The following is a 17,203-nucleotide window of genomic DNA, read 5'->3' on the forward strand; positions in this document are numbered from 1 at the left end:
GGACCTAACATCATTGCCGAAACTTCCCAGAGTGGTGCCATTTGAAACAAAAGGCACCCCCAAAGCCCAAAGGCAAAAGGAGAAGAAAAATCAGCCTCTCACCCCAAGACGCATAGCTACTGACGTCTTCTGAAATCAAGAATCGCTATATCTCCTCACCCTTTGTCCCGAATGGTGAGTATAAGCCTTCAATCTTCCCTCCCTATATCCCTGCCCTTGTTGCCTCTATATATGTCTCGAGGTATACTCCCTGACTCTCCCCCTTTCTCTCTTTCCTTGAGGTTAAACCTGATATTCCGGGACTAATATCAAGAGTAATATCCAGTTTTCTGTTATTTTAACTTTATATGTACTTAGCACTCTTTAGCTATATACTGTCTTAAGAGTCGCCAGGCTAAAATATGTATTCAACCTCTCCTGACCTCCACAAGGCTGTTGCCTAATAACAAGATGTCGAAAGACATATTCTGTTTCTTAACTTACCTGTAGGTGTACTGCCTTGTCGAGTTCTTGGAGCCGTCCAGCCATCTTGGACACTCAACATTTCCTGGTTGATGCGGTGAGGTATACCCGACTATGTAATGCATTACGATTTTTCCTCTGTATGATGACGCTTGTTGTGGCTGGCTTCTTAGTGCCTTGCGATATGCATTATATTACCAGGCTATGTTGAGCTCTCAATGTTATTTGCCGTAATACCCGGCGGCATATCACATCATACTTTTCCTTCATTACAGATACCCACTGTATATCTGAATTTGTATTGCTCTGCTTTGCTTTGGGTGCCTCAAAGATATGTTAAACTATGTATTCTGCTTTCCATGACCACTACAATGCAGTCTACCTGGTGACATTGTACCCTACATTTTATTATGTCCACTAACATATCTGGTAGGGAATAACCTTGTGAGGCTCTTCAAACCGTCCAGTTTTAGTATATACACAGCATTTCCTAATCATCACAGGGCGGTGTACCAGATAACACTGAGCACTAAAATATGTATTCAGCAATTCCTAGCGGTATTCCCAACTACACATTGCTTCAGTGCTCTTTTTATCTGCGATGACTCACTGTGTAGACGGCACCATACAGTAATTCCATACTATGTTCTCAGTGCCTTCGGGCTAACTTATGTATTTAGCAACCCCTGGCGGTGTTCCCGACTGCACATTGCTTCAGTACTCTTTTTCTCTCTGAGTTGACTCACTGTGTAGCCAGCACTATAATGCCATACTATGTTCTCAGCGCCTTAGGGCTAAATTATATATTCAGCGGCCCCTGGCTTAATTCTATTCCACCTGTAAAATTTGGCCCCATCGGGTTATTACTCCAAATCCCAATTATCCATACCCCTGAGTCATACGACCTGAAGTTCTCCATTAAATCAGGACATTCTCTAATCCTCTTGTCACCATACTTACTATATTTCGCTCCCTCCCCTTTCACCCCCATACCATCACCTCTACCCACATTACTCATCTGTATGCTTCCTTCCCTTCCTTTATTTACCATTAGACCAAGCGATCTACTAAGGGAATTTAAAGTTTCAACACGCCTATTCTCTTTTATCCTCTATATGCTATAGATCAACGCGAGCGCGCTTATATGATAATAGGACGTAAGAAGAGCGGGGTCATATTTTGGCAAATGCCACTTCCCCCCTCTCTCCAGGTCTCCTTCCCAAGACCTATCCGGTTATTTATGTTCTCGTTTTTCCTGTGTTCATTTTTTTTATGTTTTACTATTTCTCATACAGGGTTTCTCAGTAATTGAAGCTGTGTCCATCCGAGACGGGTCCATCCCATCACCAAGACTTCGACCTTAATATCTACTAGTCAGGACCAGACGTTAAGTACCCTAAATTAATTTCAATATTGTAACAAGCTCTCAGGCTTACATGTTCCAAGCATTTTGCCCTCTCCTCCTTTACCCCCATGATGGGCTATTAAATTGCCTCTTATAAACGTTAAGGGCTGCAATTCACCTTCCAAGCGGAGCTAGATTTTCGGGATCTTGAGGAAAGATAAAGCGAACATAGTTTTCCTGCAGGGAAACACACTTTAAGACCAGCACTTCCCAACCTATCCTTTTCATTCTACCCTAATTGGTACCATTGTGGTTACCTATGTCAAACTCTAGAGGAGTAGCATTGGCTTTCAGGGCAAGGTCCCCTTTATCTTAGATGATCAATTATGTGACCCTGATGGTCGTTTTATAATGAATAAAGGGAAGATAGGTCAACACCTTTATACCTTTGTGAATATTTATGCCCTGAATAGTTGCCAGATACCCTGGCTTAAATCTTTATTACTAAAATTGGAATCTTTTAGAGATGGCGTACGTGTTGGGAGGAGACTTAAATCTTGTTCTCAACTCCCTCATCGATTCCTCTTCCCGTAAAATCTGCCCAATCCCAGAAGGGCATGCGCTCTCTGCTGCGTACTCTAGCCAAAGCTCATTCGATTGATGTCTGGCGTACCATGCACCCAGATTCTCGAGATTATACCTTTTACTCACCACTACATAAGTCATATCAAAGATTAGACTATCTATTTGTTTCAAAGGAACATCTCCAGTTGTGTTCTAGGGCTGATATAGGTTCTATAATCCTATCAGACCATTCCCCCATATTTCTCCAAATGAAGTCCCCCCTTAACCATAGACCCACTAGCCATTGGCGATTTAATGAACAGCTCATTAGCACGCCAGATACTTTACTACAAATTGCACCCCTGAGGTCTCACCACAGACAATTTGGGACGCCCATAAAGCGTGTATAAGGGGCCACTGTATTAGCCTGGGGACTCACCTTAAAAAAGAGAGACAAAAACAGATAGATTCCCTGCATGAAAAAAATCTATTCCCTGGAAAGTGCTCATAAAAAGTCTCTGTTAGAATCTCACTTACAGGAACTATCCTCGTGTAGGGCCTCCCTCAAAAACCTTTTAAATGTTGCCTCTGCCAAGCTCTTCTGCACTCACCAATATAAAATATTTGCGCACGGAAATAAAGCCTCCCCTTTATGATGTCCAGGCTCAAACGTAGGAACTAAATAACTATGTACATGAATTGAAAACCCCAGAGGGTGACCTAACTTTTGAATCAAATAAAATAGCTTCCTTATCAGGGATTATTACGAATCTCTTTATCCCTCAATCCATCACATTCTCTTCGGGTAACACGGAATTTGCGACGCCTTCTAGTATATACTTAGAAGGTTTGACCCTCCCTTCACTCTCGGAACAGGACAGAATCCACTTAGCTTCTCCATTTTCATCTGAGGAACTTTTGGAAGCCATCAAAAACTCCCCCAGAGGAAAATGCCCAGGTCCTGATGGACTCCCTACACCATACACCATGTCTTTTCATGAAGAACTGATTCCACACCTTTTACCAGTTTATAATAACTCTCTACAGGGTGTGCCATTATCTACTGATATGACCAGAGCCACATTCACTAATTCCAAAGGAAAGTTAAAGACCACTCTTTATGCTCCAACTACAGGCCCATTTCCCTTCTTAATATAGATTTAAAACTTTTAGCCAAGATGCTGGCAAACAGATTGGCGAAGCTACTGCCCTCACTAATCCACAGAGATCAAGTGGGGTTTGTGAAACACAGAGAGGGTAAAGATAATACAGCCCGAATACTCAATATCATCCACTATGTTAAGAGAAAAGGCCTCCCCCTAGTCCTTTTTAGCACAGACGCTGAGAAGGCTTTCGATATAGTCAACTGGTCTTTTATGTATTCAGCGTTGCGATCTCGCAATTTTCCTCCCCCTTTTATGCACGCCATAGAAGCTATGTACTGTCATGCCTGTTGAGGAAGGGTTGAGACGTATGCATATATATCCATGCATGCCTGCAAACACGTGCGGGCATGTATGGTATATATATGCATACATTAACCACCGCATCATGGGGTGATGTGTGCAGATGTGCCAAGCATCTGCGCACGTCTGCCCATGGTGATCCCCAGGGGCTCATGGTGGCCCCTGTGGGAAATATGTGGTCCCTGGAAGCTGTGCCCCCTTATATTAGTATATATATGTGCCCCCTTATATGTGTCCCCTTATAGTTAGTATATATTTCCTGTATGACCGTGTATATATTGGCCCTGTATGGTAAGTGGGGACATATGCATGTCCCCTGTATGTGATGCCCCAGATATATGCGAGGGTGTGTGTATATATAGATATGTGTGTATGTATTTGCACACGTGTCTATGTATATACACTTATGTCAGCATGACAGTATGTATGTGGGCTTATTGCTGCCCATTCATACCCCCGGTTTTGTATGTGTATGTGTTTATAGATGTGCCCCTAGCATCTGTGGATATATATATGTATATATGCAATTCCAACTCTTATCTACAGAGTTGTTTAGAGAAAAACTTGTGCTGATAGCCTGTAGGATAACAGCTGATTAGCATCTAGTCCCCTTTTGTTCTGGCCCCATACAATCAGACTCTCTGGCACCGTTCGTGAGAGGGCCTTCTAACCAGAGACATCATAACCTGTTTTCCACACCTCTGCCCCATGGCCATGCCCATTACTCCCAGCATTTTTGGGACTAGGGGGGAGGACTAAGGCACACTATGATGTCACATGCCTGAGGAAGGAGGAGGGGGGCTGGTTTTGGGCTATAAAGCCCCAAGCAGGGCAGAGGCGCGGTCTCTTGGATTCCTGGACTGCAATGAGAGACACATGGGAGCTGCCCCCTGAAGGATGGCTGAGTACCCCTTTTCCCTCCAGACCCCTAATACACCTGCCCTGATTCACCCCTTCCCTGCCACCAACTCTGCCCTGTAGTCTGCCTGCATACCCCAGTAGTAGCTGCTGCTAAGGAATGTATGTGTATTGTACAGCTAGAGTGTGGGGTGGAATTGAGAATTGTCTAGTGTAGTGAGGTCTGTATTGTGGTGTGTGCGTCTATATATATATATATATTTATAACGATTGATCTATAAATATATATAGATATAGCGTATAATTAGACTTGTATTGTTGTATCCAAACCCCTACTCCCCTGAATAACCCCTGGGCCTCACTGTACACTTGTAGGGTATTAACCCCCTGCATTGCTGAATCCCCTTATACTTGCAAGGCATTAACCCTTGCCTTGTTTGTGTCCCTATGTGCACCCTGGGCCCTGATTATGTGCACCCTGGGCCCTGATTATGTGTACCCTGGGCCCTGATTAACCCTTGACTTGTTTGTGTCCCTGGTACTGGGCACCCTGGTCCTACTGTACACCCTGGCCCATGATCCTAACCCTGTTACCCCTGGCAACCCCATTACACCCCTTGTTACCCTTGGTCCCTTGCCTGCAACCCCATTACACCCCTTGGTACCCCTGGTCCCTTGCCTGGTTACCCCTATCACTCCTGGTAACCCTTCACACCCCTGATACCCTGTTCCCCCTCTGGTTAACCCCTGCCATACCCCTATGGAGCTGGTTCCTACACCCCTGATCCCCTGATTAACCCCACTGATAACCCCTGGTTTCCCTGCTGTGTCCCTGATCCCTGCTGTACCCATGGATAACCTCAGCACTCACTTACAAGTAACCCTTGCAGTGCTGAATCTATTGTGTCTGTGGCCTGCACTCCCCTGCAGTGCCACTGTTAACCCTTTGTACCCCGGGACAGTGCAGATGGGTGGGTTATTGTTAATATTACTTGTATGTGTGAACAGTTAAGATAGTTGATGGGTGGAATTGGGAATGTGTAGTGTAGTTTAGGATTGTATATTTAGTGCTGTATTGTTAGTGTATTGCGTGCGTAGTGTATTGTAAGTAATAAATACTGTGTTACTTGTAACTATCTGTGTAACGTGTAGTTATTGGCGATAGTTAGTTAGTAAGGCGCATGCAGCTAGCGTAGCGATCAGTGTAAAGCATAGCGAAAGTATTGTGTTATTGTTATATAAAGGCATAAATAGGCGGAGTTATCACTAGACGGCTCCTCCCATTTATGAATATTAATTATTGATATTTGCAAAAATATTAGTGATTATTATTCCCCCTTTACAATGCCTCAGCATCAGTCCGGGTTAATGATACCCTGTCTGACCCCTTTAAGATATGCAATGACACTCGTCAGGGATGCCCCTTATCCCCCCTCCTGTTTGTCCTCGCCCTAGAACCTCTTCTACAGACCATCCGGATGGATAGGGATATCCAGGGAATATCTCTTGGGGACCAACAACACAAAATTGCCGCCTTCGCGGATGACTTGCTTTTAGTAGTAAGCAACCCCGAAACAGCTCTTCCCAGGATCTATGGCCACCTGGAAACATATGGATCTCTCTCCAATTTCAAGGTGAACCACAACAAATCACTTATAATTTCCACTGGCCTTAAAAACTCTGTTAAGATGCACCTTGAGGCATGTTCACCTGGTCTTCCCCTTTCTTAACATACCTAGGTGTGAAAATAAGTACAGACTCAAACCAACTATTTAACTTGAACTATATCCCTCTCCAGAATAAATTGGCAGAGGACTTAACTTCCCTGGATGTCCCTACACTTTCGAGGTTCGGGAGGAAAAATATCCTGCTTTCTCTCATTATTCCTAAACTTACTTATCTTCAACAGACCCTACCAATTCCCGTTCCCCAACATATTACTCCAAACTTAGATCCTTGTTCCGATCCTTCGTATGGAACAATAAAAAGGCTAGAATGTCCTATAAATCTCTGTCTTACCCGAGGGAGAGAGGTGGTATATCCTTACCAGACCCCGAATTATATGGCAGAGCTGTCTTACTCACCAGAGCAGTAGATTGGTTATCTGCCCCTAAACAGAAATCCTGGGTCCCGATGGAAGAATCCTTGTTTGGACTTCCTTTCAGAGCGGCTTTACTGGGTCGCATGTCCCAAGTGTCTCTTCATCCAAATTTCACCCCAGATTTTTTAGGACGTTAGAAGGCTTAGAAGTTTAGAAGCAATTCTTCAAATTTTTAAGAAAATTGCCAAAACCCACTTTTTAAGGACAGTTCAGGTCTGAAGTCACTTTGTGCGGCCTACATAGTGGTACCCCCATAAATGACTCCATTGTAGAACTACACCTCTCAAGGTATTCAAAACCGATTTTACTAACTTAGTTTAACCCTTTAGGGCGTTCCACAAGAATTAAAGGAAAATGGAGATCAAATTTTTAAATTTCACTTTTTTGGCAGATTTTCCATTTTAATCAATTTTTTTCTTTAACACATCGATGGTTAACAGCCAACAAAAACTCAATATTTATTACCCAGATTCTGCGGTTTACAGAAACACCCCACATGTGGTCATAACTGCTGTATAGGCACACGCAGGCGCAGAAGAAAAGGACTCCACATGGTTTTTAGATGCCATGTCCCATTTGAAGCCCCCTGATGCAGCCTTACAGTAGAAACTCCCAAGAAGTGACCCCATTTGGAAACTAGGGGATAAGGTGCCAGTTTTATTAGTACTATTTTTGGGTACATATGATTTTTTGATCATCATTATAACACTTTATGGGGCAAGGTGACCAAAAAATGGTTGTTTTAGCACAGTTTCTATTTATTTATTTTTACAACAGCGTTCACCTGAGGGGTTCAGTCAAGTGACATTTTTATAGAGAAGATTGTTACGGACGTGGCGATACCTAATTGAATACTTTTTCTCATTTATTAAAGATTTACAGAATAATAGCATTTTTGAAACAAAAAAATATGTTTTAATGTGTCCATGTTCTGAGAGCTATAGTTTTTTTTATTTTTTGAGAGATTTTCTTATGTAGGGCTCATTTTTTGGCGGGATGAGGTTTTATTGGTACTATTTTGTGGGACATACGCATTTTTGATCACTTGGTATTGCACCTTTTGGTGATGCAAGGTTGAAAAAAATAGCTTGTTTTGACACAGTTTTTTTTTTTTTTACGGTGTTCACACCCGAGGGGTTAGGTCATGTGATATTTTTATAGAGCTGGTTTTTACGGACGCGGCAATACCAATATGTCTATTTTATTTTATTTTTTCTATTTTTAACATTTTTTTTTTATTCCTTACTTGGGGACTTTTTTTTTTACATTGTGAAACTTTTTTTTTTTCAACCTTTTATTTTAATTTTTTTATTTTACACTTTTCGTCCCCCATAAGGTCATACAAGACCTCTGGGGGACATTTACTTCACTTTTTTTTTTTCACTGTTAATTTCTCCTGTAACTGGGGCTGACATAGTAGCCCCAGTTACAGGACAAATACACCCTAGAGAGGCTGTACAGCAGCAATCCAGCGCTGTACAGCCTCAGAGCAGGGCTGATCGAGGTCTCTGGAGGACCTCACACAGCCCTGCACTCTCCGGTCCCGGCGGTCACATGACCGCCGGGCCGGAACAGGAAGCGCATAGCGCTTCCTTCTCTGCAGACACAGTGCTCGGTGAGCGCTGTGTCTGCAGCGATCCTGAAGGCAGGGACACCTGGGCACTGTCCCTGCCTCCTCTCTGGGTTGCCCTGCTGTCACTGACAGCGGGCAACCCGATCAGCAGCTGCACGATTAGCGTGGCAGCTGCTATTTTCTGAAAGGACGTTTTAAAACGTGCTTTCAGAAATAGAGGTCCACCCATAGGACGTTATATCCTATGGGCGGACGGAAAGCGGTTAAGAAGCAGCCTTCCTACGGAGATTAGTCGGTCTAAGATATGACGGATCTTTATAGTAATGGCCAGCTACTCTCCATAAAGGAAATAAGTGATCTCTTGAAAACACCCTGCCCCAACTTTGTTGGGCTTCACTTTCTACGGGCCTACATGTCTCAAAACGCCATCTGCACACCTTGCTACGCCCCATAACTTGGTTTGAGGACATTATCTCTCAAGACTCCACACCTCATAAATTGATATCACAGTGGTATAACAGATTGAGGACTCCTCGGTTCGCCCTAACGCCAGCTTTTATTAGATTATGGGAAAAAGACTTAGATAAATGTTTATCCCCGGTTGATACCATTACTATTTTTAACTCCTCACACAAGGCCTCGAGATGTGTCAAGATCCAGGAGAATAATTACAAAATTATCACAAGGTGGTATAAAACCCCTGACAAGACATGTTTTTACTCGACTTCAGCCTCTGACACATGTTGGAGATGCTTAGAGCAGAGAGGCACTTTCCTCCACATATGGTGGACATGCCCAATTTTGTTAAAATGGTGGGATAAGATTTTTCAAACATGTAATGAGATATGTGATCTAATATTACTCCAACACCTGAAGTAGCTCTCCTGAATCTTTTCCCCGCGAGACCCTCCTTCACCTAATTTGACGCTCTTTAAACATCTAATAAATGCTGCCAAACTGTTGATCCCTCTATTATGGTTATCAGACCGATGTAACTTCTATAGAACAGTGGTTCCAGAAAATTGACCAGATTTATCGTCTAGAAGAGTTGTCCTCATAGGAACTGAGATCTCACCACAAATTATAAAGGTCTGGGAGCAATGGATCTCCTCTAGAGGCTATTAGACAATATCCTGTGGTTAGTGTTCTTTCAGGGAACTTTTTCCTGTAAGCTAGCTACACCTCAATTCTGTCCCTCCCCTTTCCTCACCCCCTTATTTGCAAATTCTACAGAGGACAAAGCCCTCCCCACTTTGACCCGTCTCGGATGTGATGTGATGCGATATGATGTGATGCGATGTGATACACAGCTACACTTCAACGCAATGACTGATGTCCACTATTCATCCTTTCCATTTGATGTCTTTTTATGGACTGCCTTAATGATAAAACTGCATTAATTATTATATACTTGACAGACCTGTTTTCTGTTCATGACCTATGCGAGAGTAGTGGGGACCTGTCTTCCCCCCACTATTCTAATCCTGTATTTTATTGATTTGCTCAATAAAAATTGTTTAAAACTCAAAAAAAATAAAATAATAATTGGAAACCCCAAGACAGGGGAACATACCGGCCACTCAAAATCTGGACCAAGCGGCGGAGACTTGGAGAAATTCATAAAGAAAGTCGCTGCTGCTTATGTCTCCAGAGATCCTAAGATGGCACCGGCAACACCACGAGTGGCAAGCCAGAGACAACCGGAAGATGCGGGAGCAACTTGTGGAGGTGAGAGTGAAGCAGATAATCTCCCCATATCCCGATCATACCTAAAATATATCTTAGCATCTTCTCTGTCATCCGCTCTGGAACCGCTAAGTGCAGACCTGTCTGCCATAAAGCAAGATGTCCGCCAGATAGGGTCAAAAGTTGAATCCCTAGAAAACTCTCAAGCGCAAATCATACAACACCAAGCAGCAGTTTCACATCGCCTGCATGTGGTCCAAAATAATCTTAATATTATGTACAACGCGATTGAAGATCAAGAAGATCGGGGAAGACGCAACAACCTGCGTTTCCGTGGTATCCCAGAATCAGTGGGTGCAGGCGACATCCCTAACACAATTACTCAAATATGTCTGCAACTTCTGGGGCCAGATTCAGCACATGAAATCATACTGGAAAGAGCTCACAGAGCCCTGCGCCCGAAACCGCCATCACATGAGCCACCAAGGGACATAAATTGTAAGTTCCTGAGCTTTCCCGTGAAAGAAGCCATATCAACCAGAGCACGTTATGCTAACAACATAGTGTGGGATGGCCATGAAATATGTGTATTTCAAGATCTTGCTCAGTCTACATAAAAAAAAAAGAAGAGCACTCAAGCCTCTGACAGACTGGTTAAGGTCTCATAAGGTTATTTATAGATGGTCCTTTCCATTTGGCCTATCCTTTGTATATGAGGGGCGCAGAATTCAGATATCCTCCTTCTGCGATTTAACAGCCGCCTAAGACTTATTACAGATAGAACCGCTGGCTATCTCCAACTGGGATCCCGTCCAAGAGCTGATGGATCTTCCTGAAATACCAAGACAAGACCCATGGGAAAGGCAACGTACTCCCAGATCTGGAAGAGAAAAGAGAGACAAAAGAAATACTACACCCAGAAGACTTCAAATAGGAGACTGACCTGATTAAGCATTACTTGTTGGTTATGTATAAAATGTCTTCTTAAATAGGGCCTGATCTCCTTTCCCTTCTCATGTCTTGTCGACTATATTTCTCCTTCTCATCTCCTACCCTGTCTATCTAATATATCTGATCGTATGACCCGATCCTCACTCTATTTTAGGGTGCTGTAACACAATACTGGTTATACTTCCCCCCTTCCTCAATCTTCTATTACCATCCACTTTCTATACTACCTGATACAAATCTCACTAAAAAGGCTCTTCATGTTGAAAGTAGCCTTATGGTTTATTCCTTGTTTTTGGTTGTTTTGTTTTAATCCAAATTTTTGTTGCAGTGAATGCTACTTAACCTGTGACTACCCAGAATTATCGCAGTGGAAGTACAGCAGAGTCCTTTCGCTTCACCTTGGGAGGCTGAGTATACAATTTAAAAATCTATATTATAAAACATGCCAAATAAATAGATTGCTCCACCCACGAACACAACCGATATCTCATGGCTAATCTCAAAATATCCTCTTATAATGTGAAAGGATTTAATTCTCCATCCAAGAGATGCCAAATCCTCTCTCATTTGAAGAAAATGGACTGCTCAGTCCTCCTATTACAAGAACCCCACTTTAAATTCAACCATTACCCAAATCTTTCCTATTCAAGATTCCCTACTTGGTTCCATTGTGGTTCAGACTCATCAGCCTTCAGAGGTGTAAGTGTGGGATTCAGCAAAGATACTCCTTTCCAATATTGTAACCATATTCAAGACCCCGAGGGTAGATATATTCTTGTGAAAGGCAATCTAGCTAACCAGACGTACACATTTATCAATATATATGCCCCTAATACTAACCAATTAGCCTGGTTTAAAGCTCTATTTCCACTTATACAATCCTTTAGCGAAGGGGTTGTTGTCATGGGAGGGGATTTTAATATCACGCTAGAAACCCAACTGGATTCATCCTCACAAAGATCCGCTCTGTTTCAGAAAGCCCTTAAAAATATACGCAAAAGCCTTCATGACTCTAATCTGATTGATACTTGGAGAACGTTAAATCCCTCTGATCGTAACTACACCTTTTTCTCCAATGTACATAGATCCTACCAGAGACTTGATTATTTATTCATCTCAAAAGAACATTTATATCTCTGTCAGGACACACAAATAGGATCTATTCATTTATCAGACCACTCGCCTGTATTCCTGAAGATATCCACACCTGAACAAGCTCCTAGAGCCTTCAAATGGCGTCTCAATGAACAATTGATATCCTCTGATACCCAAAGGGAACGGGTTCAGGAGCTTTTAGATGAATACTTCCTATTGAATTCCCTCCCAGAAACTTCCCCCCATGTATTGTGGATGCCACAAAGCATACATTAGAGGCCAATTCATTAGCATTGGTGCTAGACTCAAAAAAGAAATGGTAACACAGCTGAGATACACAAATTAGAACTCCTTCACAAACAATCCTTAATCGCCAACCACTTATCCAAATTGACAGACCTCAGATCAGAACTCAAAAACCTTCTTAATACTGCCTCGGCCAAATACTTTCTACACTTCCAATATAAATTCTTCGCACACACGGTGATAAAGCATTTAAATTTATGATGAGCGAATTAAACAGAGAAAAGCCCATAACTTAATTTGTAAAGTTCACAAACCAAATGGGGATATAGTGATAACAACAAAAGAAATAGCCCATCAATTCCACAATTTTATAGCGAGCTACTGTATATAACATACCCCCAAAAGAACCTGAGAGAGGTCCAACCTCCTACCACAACCCCATCGACATCTTTCTTAACTCCCTAAAGCTCCCCAAATTAAAGAATACCAAAATAGAAACCCTACAATCTCTTCACTGAAGAGGAACTCCTAAATGCTATAAAGAGCCTCCCCAAGGGTGAAGCCCAAGGACCTGAAGGTCTCTAAGCCCTTTATTATCGCTCATTCAGTAAAACTATACTCCCCCACCTATTGGCTATATGTAACCAATCACTACAGGGATCTCCTCTTACAGCAGACATGACTAGGGCACATATAACAATAATACCTAAAGAAGGAAAGGATCCAGGTCACTGCACGAACTATCGTCCCATATCGCTTCTAAATTTCGACCTAAAATTATTGGCTAAGATTTTAGCAATCCGTCTATCCGCCTATTTTGTCACGGCCTCGGTGCGTGCCGCGACATTTTCGCCGCGCATGCTGGTTGCCGGTGGCAACTTGTTTTTATGCATGTGCGTGCCCTTTCCCTTTTAGGAGGTTTTTTTCTTTTCCCTGCTTTGGAGTGCACGGGGTTAAGGTGTGCTTGGTAGGTGTGGTGGGTGTGACCTCAGGCCTCCTATATGTTGGTGTGGTGGAGCCTGAATGTCAGTTTGGTTTGTTTGTCAGCTTGGTGTGGAGCTCTGCTCCTGGGCTGAATGATACTGTCTGTGTGAGCTATCCTTTTTTGTTTTATTGTCGTTCCTTTTATAAGTCACTTTTTGAAAACCTTTAATCTGGTCAATACTTAAATGGTTCCAAAACATAAGTTGTTGGAAGCCTCCTGTTCAGTGTGTGACACCCTGAGGGATACACCAAATCCCACCACTTTTGGTCAGTCTTAGAAATCCTTAGAGTTGAAGCCATACTTCTCCATGTGCAGTTTAAAACAATGCAATATGCATTATACATCAAGAAACAAAGAAGATGATGGTCCTTGGAGCTTCTGAAGACCCTCTTGGCTGAGCTCCACTTTCTTAATGATTTCAGACACAAAACATACAGACGATGTAAGTCCTATCAAGAACAGGAGGTCTTGAATGCTGAGACTTTCAGTCTGAAAAACTTTTTGTAGAGGGGGGAAATAAATAACAAGTAACTGCCCCATGATGGATCCGAGGACAGCATAGCAGAACATTTTGTTACTGCACAAACCAATCTCAAAGACAGACTTGGTCTGTGATCTGGAGCTTAAAGCATTGAACATGTAAAAAAATACAAAGCATGTGAAGGTCATCCTTGTGTCTCGTGGCGTAATGACATTATCCCGAAGCTCTCTCCAGAAGACGAACAATGTGCCACATACTATGATGATAGAAGAAATAAGAATTTTGATAATTAGGTTCTTGGTGAGAATGCTATCCTTAAGGTTACTTGGTGGCTTTCTGATAACATCTTTGTCAACCGGCTCTACTTCAAGGCTCTGAGCCAGAGGGCCATCCATGATTATATTGATCCACAAAATCTGCATGGCATTTAGAGGGTTTGGAAAGTTCATTAATGTAGCAAGGGATATTAAAGTCAAGGCTGCAATGCTCATGCTAATCTGGAAGCGAACAAAATTTTTAATGTTGTTGTAGATACCCTTCCCCTGTTCAATGGCTGACATAATTGTATGAAAATACAGTGAAGGGGTTTAAGGGTGCATGGGATAGGCATATGGCTATCCTTCATATAAGATAGTGCCAGGGGCTATCCATAGTATTCAGATATATTGGGCAGACTAGATGGGCCAAATGGTTCTTATCTGCCGACACATTCTATGTTTCTATGTTTCTATCCTCCACCAGGATCATGTCCGCTGCCTCTTTACAGACGTCCATTCCAGTTTTGCCCATGGCAATCCCAATGTCTGCAGCTTTCAAGGCCACGGCGTCATTCACACCATCTCCGGTCATGGCAACAACGGCTCTAATGTTCTGCAGGCTCTTTACAATTTTTAACTTGTGCCTCGGGCTGGCCCGATAAAAGACAGAGACCTTTGGTACCATCTGGGAAAGCTGCTGAATGTCCATTGTATCCACCTCCTCTCCAGAAAGGGACTGCAGGCCATTGGAATAGAAGCCAAGACGACTAGCAATAGCCACAGCGGTTTCTTGTGAATCTCCAGTGATCATTTTAATTGCGACGCCAGAGCGGATAAGAGTAGTAATTGCTTCTTTCACGCCAGTCCGAGGAGGGTCGATTCTTCCCACCAAGCCCAAAAATGTAAGCTGCCCCAACTCTGGACCCGATGCCAGAGCAATAACTCGGAGACCTGCTGTGCCCATGTATGCAGTCTCCTAATGATACAGCTCTTTTTATTGCTGAGTGAGAGGTCAATTGTGACCTTTGCTTTTGTATGTTGTGCAGTATCTAATTACTTTCTCGTAGGCACCTTTCATAAAGCAAATCTCTGGTTTATCCTGCTGAGTCCTGTGCACACATTTCACAGCCATCCACTTTTGTTCCGAGTTGAATGGGTATTCTGACTTCCGGATAAAGTCATGCCGAAGCCCCTCGAGACCCATCTTCATAGAAAGAGCAATTAGAGATCCCTCGGTAGGCTTACCCATTAAGGTGTTATTTCTTATCTCGGCGTCATTACAAACACATCCGGCTTCCACCACTCTGCTCATTGATGGGTTGCAGAAGCCATGAATAATGTCGCCATCCACAGTCACTTCACCAAAACTATTATAACCTACGCCAGAAACCTCTGCATGAATTCCGTCCAACATAAAGATGTGAGTGACCGTCATTTCATTTGTAGTTAGCGTTCCAGTTTTATCAGAACAGATAACATTACAGCAACCAAGGGTTTCTACGATGGGCAATTTCTTTACAATAGCTCTTTTCTTCACCATTCGCATCACGCCAAGTGCCAGCGTTACAGTTACAACAATAGGAAGACCTTCTGGGATAGCCGCCACTGCCAGGCTTACACCAATAGTGAACATATCAAGTATATGCTTCCCTTGTAACCACCCGACCAGCATGATGCCTATGATACCAAAAGAGTACAGGGACAGCTGCTTTCCTAAAATATCCATGCTTTTTTGAAGTGGAATTTTTGGTGCCTCTTCAGCTTACATCATCTTGGAAACCTCCCCAAATTCTGAGTTTTCTCCAGTTCCAACAACAATTCCCTTTGCCTTGCCACATCTAACAAGTGTCCCCATAAAGGTGATGTTGCTTCGCGATGTGAGGTCTCCATTAGTGGCTGCTGGCTGAGGGGTTGTGGATTTGGAGCATGGTGCCGTCTCTCCCGTTAAATTGGATTCATCCACAGACAGGTCCATACCCTCAAATAACCGCAAATCTGCAGGAACTCTGTCTCCAACTGACAGACAAACTGTATCTCCTGGGACCAATTCCTTGACAAGTGTATGTTCCAATCTTCCCTCCCGTATGCAGTGACATTCTGGCGGTACTAGCTTGCTCAGCTCTTCCAGTGATTTCTGAGACCGATACTCCTGAACAAAGACGACAGTGACAACTATAAGTATTGCCACCGTGATACTGACGGCATCATCATACTAATGCATTAAGATACTGATGACAGCGGAGGCGAGCAGGAGCATAAGGAGCGGGTTTTTAAACTGTGCAATGTATTTTTTCCATAACGGCTCATCTTCACTGATATCAAATTTGTTCCATCCATGGGAGGCCCGCCTGTGACAGACATCAGAATCTGTTAACCCGCTCTGAAGATCAGCCTTAAGAATCCAGGCCACTTCACCGACAGGCAATTCACTTGCCTTTTTCGAACTCAGCACAGGAATCATTGTAGCCCAGGAGCAGAGCTCCACACCAAGCTGACAAACAAACCAAACTGACATTCAGGCTCCACCACACCAACATATAGGAGGCCTGAGGTCACACCCACCACACCTACCAAGCACACCTTAACCCCGTGCACACCAAAGCAGGGAAAGGAAACATCCTAAAAGGGAAAGTGCACACACATGCATAAAAACAAGTTGCCACCGGCAACCAGCATGCGCGGCGAAGATGTGGCGGCACGCACCGAGGCCGTGACATATTTACCTTCCTTGATACATAGGGACCAGACGGGTTTTGTAAGGGAGAGGGAAGGCAGAGACAACACAGCAAGAATACTAAATATACTATTCCACGCTAAAAACCTTTCCCTTCCTCTAGCCTTCTTAAGCACTGATGCTGAGAAGGCCTTTGATAGAGTTAATTGGGAATTTATGAAGCTTACTCTTAAAAAGTTTGACCTTCCAGATCCCTTTATAGAAGCTGTCTTCTCCATGTACAGAAATGCCTCAGCAGCCATCATAGTGAACAACACCCTATCCTCTACGTTCCCTAACGGTAATGGCACTAGGCAGGGCTGTCCCCTCTCCCCTCAGATTTTCGCCCTAGTCATGGAGCCACTTCTCCAGGCCATTAGACAAGACGTAAAGATAAAAGGTTTCAAAATAGGCTCTCAG

The 17,203-nt window shown here is 43.2% G+C and overlaps 1 pseudogene; it reads right to left on the bottom strand.

Annotated features, from left to right (window-relative positions):
* Window positions 1–13,450: 13,450 nt before the first annotated feature.
* Window positions 13,451–16,531, bottom strand: LOC120995861 (annotated as a pseudogene).
* Between the last annotated feature and the right edge of the window lie 672 nt (window positions 16,532–17,203).

This window comes from Bufo bufo, chromosome 3, assembly GCF_905171765.1.
Source record: "Bufo bufo chromosome 3, aBufBuf1.1, whole genome shotgun sequence".
Taxonomy (NCBI): Eukaryota; Metazoa; Chordata; class Amphibia; order Anura; family Bufonidae; genus Bufo; species Bufo bufo.